Here is an 11,239-nt window from a genome sequence, read left to right on the forward strand (position 1 = left end):
GGGCTACAGGACAATAGGCAAGCAGCTTGGTGAGAAGGCAACAACTGTTGGCGCAATTATTAGAAAATAGAAGAAAATAGAAGAAGTTCAAGATGATGGTCAATCACCCTCGGTCTGGGGCTCCATGCAAGATCTCACCTCGTGGGGCATCAATGATCATGAGGAAGGTGAGGGATCAGCCCAGAACTACACGGCAGGACCTGGTCAATGACCTGAAGAGAGCTGGGACCACAGTCTCAAAGAAAACCATTAGTAACACACTACGCCGTCATGGATTAAAATCCTGCAGCGCACACAAGGTCCCCCTGCTCAAGCAGGCGCATGTCCAGGCCCGTCTGAAGTTTGCCAATGACCATCTGGATGATCCAGAGGAGGAATGGGAGAAGGTCATGTGGTCTGATGATTCAAAACTAGAGCTTTTTGGTCTAAACTCCACTCGCCGTGTTTGGAGGAAGAAGAAGGATGAGTACAACCCCAAGAACACCATCCCAACCGTGAAGCATGGAGGTGGAAACATCATTCTTTGGGGATGCTTTTCTGCAAAGGGGACAGGACGACTGCACCGTATTGAGGGGAGGATGGATGGGGCCATGTATTGCGAGATCTTAGCCAACAACCTCCTTCCCTCAGTAAGAGCATTGATGATGGGTCGTGGCTGGGTCTTCCAGCATGACAACGACCCGAAACACACAGCCAGGGCAACTAAGGAGTGGCTCCGTAAGAAGTATCTCAAGGTCCTGGAGTGGCCTAGCCAGTCTCCAGACCTGAACCCAATAGAAAATCTTTGGAGGGAGCTGAAAGTCCGTATTGCCCAGAGACAGCCCCGAAACCTGAAGGATCTGGAGAAGGTCTGTATGGAGGAGTGGGCCAAAATCCCTGCTGCAGTGTGTGCAAACCTGGTCAAGAACTACAGGAAACGTATGATCTCTGTAATTGCAAACAAAGGATTCTGTACCAAATATTAAGTTCTGCTTTTCTGATGTATCAAATACTTATGTCATGCAATAAAATGCTAATTAATTACTTAAAAATCATACAATGTGATTTTCGGGATTTTTGTTTTAGGTTCCGTCTCTCACAGTTGAAGTGTACCTATGATAAAAATTACAGACCTCTACATGCTTTGTAAGTAGGAAAATCGGCAAAATCGGCAGTGTATCAAATACTTGTTCTCCCCACTGTACAAAGCTCTCCCTCGCCCACCATTTGGCAAATCTGACAATAATTCTATCCTCCTGATTCCTGCTTACAAGCAAAAACTAAAACAGGAAGTATCAGTGACTCACTCAATACAGAAGTGGTCAGATGACGTGGATGCTATGCTACAGACTGGAATATGTTCCGTGATTCATCCAATGGCATTGAAGAGTCAGGCCCAAATTCCCATCAACAAGGCGCCGGAAGAAATGGCAGCAGTTTTACGGGCGCCCAACCAATTGTGCTTTTATGTGTTTTTTTTGGCGTTATTTGTAACTTATTTTGTACATAATGTTTCTGCAACCGTATCTTATGGCAAAAAAACAGCTTCTGGATATCAGGACAGCAATCACTCACCTCGGATTAGATGAAGATTTTTTCTTCAACAAGCAGGGCCAACATCCCCGTTATTTGCAAGATGAAGCGACGCAGGTACAGAGGACAAAGAGCCGGATGCCTGGTCAGGACCCGGAAAAGGCGAGTGGGAAAGCTGCCGTTACCGTCAATACTACTCGCCTACGTGCAATCATTGGACAATAAACTAGACGAGGCATGATCACGAATATCCTACCAACGGGACATCAAAAACTGTAATATCCTATGTGTCACGGAATCGTGTCTGAATGACGACATGGATATTCAGCTAGCGAGATATACGGTGCACCGGCAAGATAGAACAGCACACTCTGGTAAGACGAGGGGGGGGGGGGGGGGTCTGTGCATATTTGTAAACAACAGCTGGTGCACGAAATCTAAGGATGTCTCTAGATTTTTCTCACCTGAAGTAGAGTATATTGTGATAAATTGAGGGCCACACTACTTGCCTAGAGAGTTTTTAGCTATACTTTTTGTGGTTGTTTATTTACCACCACAGACAGATGCTGACACTAAGACCGCACTCAGTCAGCTGTATAAGGAAATAAACAAACAGGAAACCACTCGCCCAGAGGCGGCGCTCCTAGTGGCCGGAGACTTTAATGCAGGGAAACTTAAATCTGTTCTACCAAATTTCTATCAACATGTTAAATGTGCAACCAGAGGGAAAAAAATTCTAGATCACCTGTACTCCACACACAGAGTGTAGTGAGGTGCGTACTGGCGACAGAGAAGTCAGGCGCAGGAGAGCGAAAACTGATTTACAACGGTGTCGTTTAATATCCATAAACCACCGTCAACAGAACAATACAAATAAATGGGTCAAACAAAACCCGGTAATACCAGCATACCATGCACAAGCACTACAAGAAACAATTCCGGACAAGGACATGGGGGGAACAGAGGGTTAAATACACAACATGTAATTGATGGAATTGGAACCAGGTGTGATGGAAGACAAGACAAAACCAATGGAAAATGAAAAGTGGATCAGCGATGGCTAAAAGGTCGGTGACTTCGACCGCCGAACGCCGCCCGAACAAGGAGAGGGACCAACTTTGGCGGAAGTCGTGACACAGAGACGCGTACAAAGCCCTCCCTCGCCCTCCATTTGGTAAATCCGACCACAACTCTATCCTCCTGATTCCTGCTTACAAGCTAAAATTAAAGCAGGAAGCACCAGTGACTCGGTCTACAAAAAAGTGGTCAGATGAAGCAGATGCTAAACTACAGGACTGTTTTGCTAGCACAGACTGGAACATGTTCCGGGATTATTCCGATGGCATTGAGGAGTACACCACATCAGTCACTGGCTTTATCAATAAGTGCATCGAGGGCGTCGTCCCCACAGTGACTGTACGTACATACCCCAACCAGAAGCCATGGATTACAGGCAACATTCGCACTGAGCTAAAGGGTAGAGCTGCCGCTTTCAAGGTGCGGGATTCTAACCCGGAAGCTTACAAGAAATCCTGCTATGCCCTGCGACGAACCATCAAACAGGCAAAGCGTCAATACAGGGCTAAGATTGAATCATACTACACCGGCTCCGACGCTCGTCTTATGTGGCAGGGCTTGCAAACTATTACAGACTACAAAGGGAAGCACAGCCGCGAGCTGCCCAGTGACACGAGCCTACCAGATGAGCTAAATCACTTCTATGCTCGCTCCGAGGCAAGCAACACTGAGGCATGCATGAGAGCATCAGCTGTTCCGGACGACTGTGTGATCACGCTCTCCGTAGCCGACGTGAGTAAGACCTTTAAACAGGTCAACATGCACAAGGCTGTGGGGCCAGATGGATTACCGGGACGTGTGCTCCGGGCATGTGCTGACCAACTGGCAGGTGTCTTCACTGGCATTTTCAACATGTCCCTGATTGAGTCTGTAATACCAACATGTTTCAAGCAGACCACCATAGTCCCTGTGCCCAAGAACACAAAGGCAACGTGCCTAAATGACTACAGACCCGTAGCACTCACGTCCATAGCCATGAAGTGCTTTGAAAGGTTGGTAATGGCTCACATCAACACCATTATCCCAGAAACCCTAGACCCACTCCAATTTGCATACCGCCCAAACATATCCACAGATGATGCAATCTCTACTGCACTCCACACTGCCCTTTCCCACCTGGACAAAAGGAACACTTATGTGAGAATGCTATTCATTGACTACAGCTAAGCGTTCAACACCATAGTACCCACAAAGCTCATCACTAAGCTAAGGACCCTAGGACTAAACACCTCCCTCTGCAACTGGATCTGGACTTCCTGACAGGCCGCCCCCAGGTGGTAAGGGTAAGCAACAACACATCTGCCACACTGATCCTCAACACTGGAGCTCCCCAGGGGTGCGTGCTTATGGGGAGGATAGCCTTATGGGGAGGATAGCTGTGCTGCAAGCCCAGCTTCAGACGCAATCGTTAGGCAAGGGTAATCTAAGTGTAGGAAAGGATGAAACAGCGTCTGTGCCACCAATAAGTACAGATAGTAGTATAAATCCCCTCGCACAGTCCCTGCAGCCGGACAATTCTCACATGGCTTCTGGAAGGAAATGCTGTAGGAATGCTCAACCGGTGTCGCTCATTCAGCCGACAGAAACATTCAACCGGTTCTCCCCACTAAGCAACGGGTTGGAGTCAGAGGCCGAGCCTTCTCTGGTCTCTCCTCCTCCCGTTACGAGGTTTGAGACGCTGAAGCCTCCCACCATTAGCTCTGACAAATTGAAAACCCTAGTCATTGGCGACTCCATTTCCCACAGTATTAGACTTAAAACGAATCATCCAGCGATCAAACACTGTTTACCAGGCGGCTGGGCTACCGACGTTCAATTTTCCTCTTCAAATTACTTTAGGACCACCGACCGTCCAAACCCCCAAGAGGTATCCCATCCACCAGAACCAGTGAGTTCAGATCAGTCTGTGGTCTGAGTCAGAGGGGGGACCAGCTTGAGGTAGGCTATACCTTCCTAAAGTGTTAAAAAGTACATATCTCCCATTTATAACACTGCACTAATCCATTAAATTTTCTCCCAGTATAGCGTAACCTGCGTGTTTGCTTATTTCCGTCTCTGTCTCCTACCCTGTTCCCTTTAATCCGCTTAAGGATCCGCCCGTTTTTTTAAATTTCGCCTAAAATGTCATACCCAAATATAACTGCCTGTAGCTCAGGCACTGAAGAAAGGATATGCATATTCTTGGTACCATTTGAAAGGACACACTTTAAAGTTTGTGGAAATGTGAAAGGAATGTCGGAGAATATAACACAGTAGATCTGGTAAAAGATAACACAAAGAAAAACCAACCGTTCTTTTGTATTTTTTTGTACCATCATCTTTGGAATGCAAGAGAAAGGCCATAATGTATTATTCCAGCCAATGTGCAATTTAGATTTTGGCCACTAGATAGCAGCAGTGTATGTGCAAAGTTTTAGACTGATCCAATGAACCATTGTATTTATGTTCAAAATGTTGTATCAAGACTGCCCAAATGTTCCTAATTTGTTTATTAATAACTTTTCATGTTCAAAATTGTGCACTCTCCTCAAACAATAGCATGGTATTCTTTCACTGTAATAGCTACTGTAAATTGGAAAGTGCAGTCAGATAAACAAAAATGTAATCTTTCTGGCAACATCAGATATGTCTATGCCCTGGGAAATTTTCTTGTTGCTTATAACCTTATGCTAATCGCATTAGCCTACATTAGCTCAATCGTCCCGTGGATGGGACACCGATCCCAAATAACATTTATAACTCTGCTCCTGTTCTCCAGGACCTAGGGGTTCTGCCCAACATCCAGACGTGGATACATCTGATGTCCTCCACTACCAACCACCCTCCTCCAACCACCCAACTTTTCATTACATCATCTACAGCTGCTGTTGTTGTCATGTTGTCATTATTTGCTAAGAACGTTTTCTTGCTCTATCATACTGGGCACATAATTATGTGAGATACACAGATTAACTAAAAACATTAGCACTGCAAACACTCAGAACAAAGAGAGCAGCAGTGCCTGGTCTCCCTCTTCAAGTCCCCCTTCTAAGACTGGCTGCCTATTGAGAACAAGTGACAGGCAGAACATCCCACCCACACAGTAACCACCTACTCTATTTTCCACACACCAGAATTCAGTATTTGAGTCTATGATTGCCATGTGAGTGTACAAAAAAATCAGTGAAAATAAATTAATGACACAACTGTACCAAAAATATCAACGGTAATGTATTAAAATCTTAAATATTGCCAGGTTGGTTTTCACAGTTGTTTCACAAGTTGTTCATTGTATGTTGTAAGATATCCTTTGATGGTATTTATTTGTTCCACATTATTCATTGTTGTATCCTTGTCACGTTCTGACCTTAGTTCCTTTTTTATGTCTTTGTGTTAGGTTGGTCAGGGCGTGAGTTGGGGTGGGTAGTCTATGTTCTTTTTTCTATGTTGTTGTATTTCTGTGTTTAGCCTGGTATGGTTCTCAATCAGAGGAGGCTGTCGATCGTTGTCTCTGATTGAGAATCATACTTAGGTAGCCTGTTTTCCCCATTTTGGTTGTGGGTGTTTATTTTCTGTGTAGTGTCTGTTCACCTTGCAGAACTGTTTTGTTTTCTCCTCGTTGTTATTTTGTGTAGTGTTCAGTTTTCAATTAAATTATGACGAACACTTACCACGCTGCATTTTGGTCCTCTTCTCCTTCACCAGACGAGAACCGTTACAATCCTAGGACCTACAATAGATACCTTTACAGTATATTCAAGCATAAGGCTGTACTAATGAGCTATGCGAGCTAGGAAAAAAATGAATCATAATAGAAGATTACTAAAATGATATTATTTCAGTGTAGATAAGGGAAGGGTAGGTTAAAATAAAAACATGACAGCCAGACAGGCCAGAGTATGAGTCAAACAGATTTGCATATGAATGGAGTGGAAATTAACTGACTGTGATCTGTAAGGAAAGTAACTTTAATGTGTCAAGTAGATTACACGTCAGATGGCTTTATGTATTTCCAAAACTTTAATTTACTTTAATGTAGCTGCAAGCTAGGTGTTGATAGTAAATGACAGACTCATGTTGTGCTGGTAGGGCTAACGTTAGCAGGCTAGCTGGCTAGCAACCTTGCAAGATGACTTGTAACTATACATTCATAAAGTATTTGCTTGCAAGTTGACTGAAAATTAAATTGAAACCAATAGTCATGACTGCAAATGATTTGGATCAATTTGCTATACAGTACCAGTCAAAGTTTGGACACACCTACTCAGTCAAGGGTTTTTCTTTATTTGACTATTTTCTACATTGTAGAATAATAGTGAAGACATCAAAACTATGAAATAACACATATGGAATAAAGTGTTAAACAAATCAAAATAAATGGTATTTTTGAGATTCTTCAAAGTAGCCAACCTTTGCCTTGATGACAGCTTTGCGCACTCTTGGCATTCTCTCAACCAGCTTCATGAGGTAGTAACCTGGAACGCATTTCAATTAACAGGTGTGCCTTGTTAAAAGCTAATATGTGGAATTTCTTTCCTTCTTAATGTGTTTGAGCCAATCAGTTGTGTTGTGACAAATTAGGGATGGTATACAGAAGATAGCCCTATTTGGTAAAATACCAAGTCCATATTATGGCAAGAACAGCTGAAATAAGCAAAGAGAAACGACAGTCATCATTACTTTAAGACATGGTCAGTCAATCGGGAAAATTTCAAGAATTTTAAACGTTTCTTCAATTGCAGTCGCAAAACCATCAAACGCTATGATGAAACTGGATCTCATGAGGACCGCCACAGGAAAGGAAGACCCAGTTACCTCTGCTGCAGAGGATAAGGTCATTAGAGTTACCAGCCTCAGAAATTGCAGCCCAAATAAATGCTTCACAGAGTTCAAGGACCAGACACATCTCAACATCAACAGTTCAGAGGAGACTGCGTGATTCAGGCCTTCATGGTCAAATTGCTACAATGAAACCACTACTAAAAGACACCAATAATAAGAAGAGACTTGCTTGGGCCAAGAAACAAGAGCAATGGACATTAGACCAGTGGAAATCTGTCCTTTGGTCTGATGAGTCCAAATTTGAGATTTTTGGTTCCAACCGCAGTGTCTTTGTGAGACGCAGAGTAGGTGAACGAATGATCTCAGCATGTGTGGTTCCCTGATCTGTTTCACTTGTCTTTGTGCTTGTCTCCAACCTCCTCCCGGTGTCGCCCATCCTCCCCATTATCCCCAGTGCATTTATACCTGTGTTCTCTGTTTGTCTGTTGCCAGTTTGTCTTTTCTCGTCAAGCCTCCCAACGTTTTTTCCCGTACTTTTGTTTCTTGTTAGTTCTTGTTTTCTAATTCTCCCAGTTTTGTGCCTGCCCTGACCCTGACCGCCGTTCTGTACCTCTTGACACTGCCCTGGATTACTGACCCCTGCCTGCCCTGACCTTGAGCCTGCCGTTCTATACCTTACGGACTCTGCCATGGATTACTGACCTCTGCCTGCACTTGACCTGTCGTTTTCCTGCCCCTGTTTCATAAATAAACATTTGTTATTTCTAATTGTCTGCATCTGGGTCTCATACTGAGGTCTGAAAGTTCCCACCGTGAAGCATGGAAGAGGAGGTGTGATCATGTAGGGTGCTTTGCTGGTGACACTGTCTGTAATTTATTTAGAATTCAAAGCATAATTAACCAGCATGGCTACAACAGCATTCTGCAGCGATACGCCATCCCATCTGGAAAGCGTTTAGTGGGATTATCATTTGTTTTTCAACAGGACAATGACCCAACACAACTCCAGGCTGTATAAGGGCTATTTGACCAAGAAGGAGAGTAAGGGAGTGCTGCATCAGATGACCTGGCCTCCACAATCACCCAACTCAACCCAATTGAGATGATTTGGGATGAGTTGGACCGCAGAGTGAAGGAAAAGCAGCTAACAAGTGCTCAGCATATGTGGGAACTCCTTCAAGACTGTTGGTAAAGCAATCAAGGTGAAGCTGGTTGAGAGAATGCCAAGAGTGTGCAAAGCTGTCATCAAGGGAAAGGGTGGCTACTTTGAAGAATCTAGAACATAAAAAATATTTTGATTTGTTTCACACTTTTTGGTTACTAAACTCCGCAAAAAATGAAACGTCCTCTCACTGTCAACTGTGTTAACTTTCACTAAACTTAACAAGTGTAAATATTTGTATGAACATAACAAGATTCAACAACTGAGACATAAACAGAACAAGTTCCACAGACATATGACTAACAGAAATTGAATAATGTGTCCATGAACAAAAGGGGGGGGGTCAAAATCAAAAGTAACAGCCAGTATCTGGTGTGGCCACCAGCTGCATTAAGTACTGCAGTGCATCTCCTCCTCATGGACTGCACCAGATTTGCCAGTTCTTGCTGTGAGTTTACCCCACTCTTCCACCAAGGCACCTGCAAATTCCCGGACAAAGCGCAGCGTGATCTGGGTTCCACATCTTTATTGATATGTGAACCTCAAAGCAAAACAAAACAATAAACGAACAAAACGAAATGTGAAGCTACAATAATGCTCACAGGCAACTATACATAGTCAAGATCCCACAAAGCACAATGGGGAAATGGCCTAAATATGATCCCCAATCAGAGACAACTATAAACAGCTGCCTCTGATTGGGAACCATACCAGGCCAACATAAATCATTAATCACCTAGATAACCCACCCTAGTCACTGTCACGCCCCAACCAACATAGAGAATAAACAGCTCTCTATGGTCAGGGCGTGACACTTAACGACCGTTCCACAGGTGCGTGTTCATTAATTGTTTATGGTTCATTGAACAAGCACGGGAAACCGTGTTTAAACCCTTTACAATAAAGATCTGAGAAGTTATTTGGATTTTTACAAACTATCTTTGAAAGACAGGGTCCTGAAAAAGGGACGTTTCTGTTTTGCTGAGTTTACATGATTTCATATGTGTTATTTCATAGTTTTGATGTCTTCGCTATTATTCTACAATGTAGAAAATATTGATAATAAAGAAAAACCCTTGAATGAGTAGGTGTGTCCAAACTTTTGACTGGTTTTTCTGTTATTTCTGTTGTAGTTTACATTATAGAGAATAGGCTGGCTTGCCGAGGCCTCCATATTACATCACGCACCGTAAATAAAAATTCCGACATGACTTCGGCATTCTTTCAAATTCTGATCGGTTTTATGTAAGAACTTGAAAAATAGAAAAGTGAGGTGCAACTTGCATTGGGACTTTTGATGCACATACTTATGCAAATCCATATGTTACATGTGGTTATGTTTATGCTGTCTACCCTTCAACTCTTACATTAACCTGTCGGAATAAATGGCTAAACTTAATGGTCAATATTTTTTCTGTTATAACACTATCCCAAACCTATTTTGGTATTTTCTTCATTAGTCCACTGTCAATACAGTTCCAAAATATTTTGCATGTCAGCAGTCACGTTTTCAAGATATTTCACTTTCAAGAAGCAATGCGTCACCGGCCTGCCCCCCCCCCCCCCCCCCCCCCCCCCACTCCCCTTCCACAACCGTTGAATGCTGAAATGAGACCGTGAGATCTTGTTGCAGCCACGCATACACACAAGCACATACGCATTCACACACACGCCACCCACCCCGAGGCGCTTGCATTTTAGAGCAGTTAAGAAACTTGTCAGGAATGGGAGATGGGTGATGTGTGGCTAAATGGGGCGGAATGGAGGAACCACCACACGATTTCACACTAGAGTAGCCCGTGGCACAGCCACATACAGCACACACACTCATGCGCTCACACTCACATGGAAACACATTTACCTGCATGCATGCACACACACACACACACACACACACACACACACACACACACACACACACACACACACACACACACACACACACACACACACACACACACACACACACACACACACACACACACACACACACACACACACACACACACACACACACACACCGAGATGCCTGTGGTGAATGTACTCTAAATACAATCCACAAATTCCTATTTTCTCTGCAAAACCCATTACTTATGAATATTCACCAATCCATATCCCATGGTGTTGTGAGTATTAATTCCCATATCAATTCCCTATGAACCCAACTCAATATCTAGTCTATGAACCGTATCCCATATCCACACTCTTCCCATTATAGTAAGCCCTGCTCCAGTCCTTTTCCCAGATGGCACAGTCCTACCAAACCAAACAGCCCAACAGCTATTTAGTGAGTCACACAGTTCAAGCTGGAGACCTGGTTATCAGTTAAACACTGTGGAGGAAGGGGGGCCTATTGAACACCAGGGAAAATAACAGTCCCTCTGGAAAAGTGGAAATAATAATATTTTTACATGTTCCTCCCCTTCCCCCCTTCTCCCTACTTCTCCTCTTCCCCTTCTCCTTTCCTCTCCTCTGTCAAGCGCTGGTATTCTCCTCCCAAAGAGCAGAACAGGGACGCAAGGACGCGTGTCGGAGAGAATACTAAACACTCTGAGGGGTGTTAGACACAAAGGCTTGCACACAAACACACACACACACACAAGCACACACTTGTTGGCTCAAACACTGAGGATTATGGGGATACGAGGGGAATGCTAACACCAGGAAGGAGGGCAATGACCTTGGCATGGGGGGGAGGAGGGGAGGAGGAAGAGGGAGGAGGAGGGG

The sequence above is a fragment of the Salvelinus alpinus genome, chromosome 12 (assembly GCF_045679555.1).
Source record: "Salvelinus alpinus chromosome 12, SLU_Salpinus.1, whole genome shotgun sequence".
NCBI classification, from domain to species: domain Eukaryota; kingdom Metazoa; phylum Chordata; class Actinopteri; order Salmoniformes; family Salmonidae; genus Salvelinus; species Salvelinus alpinus.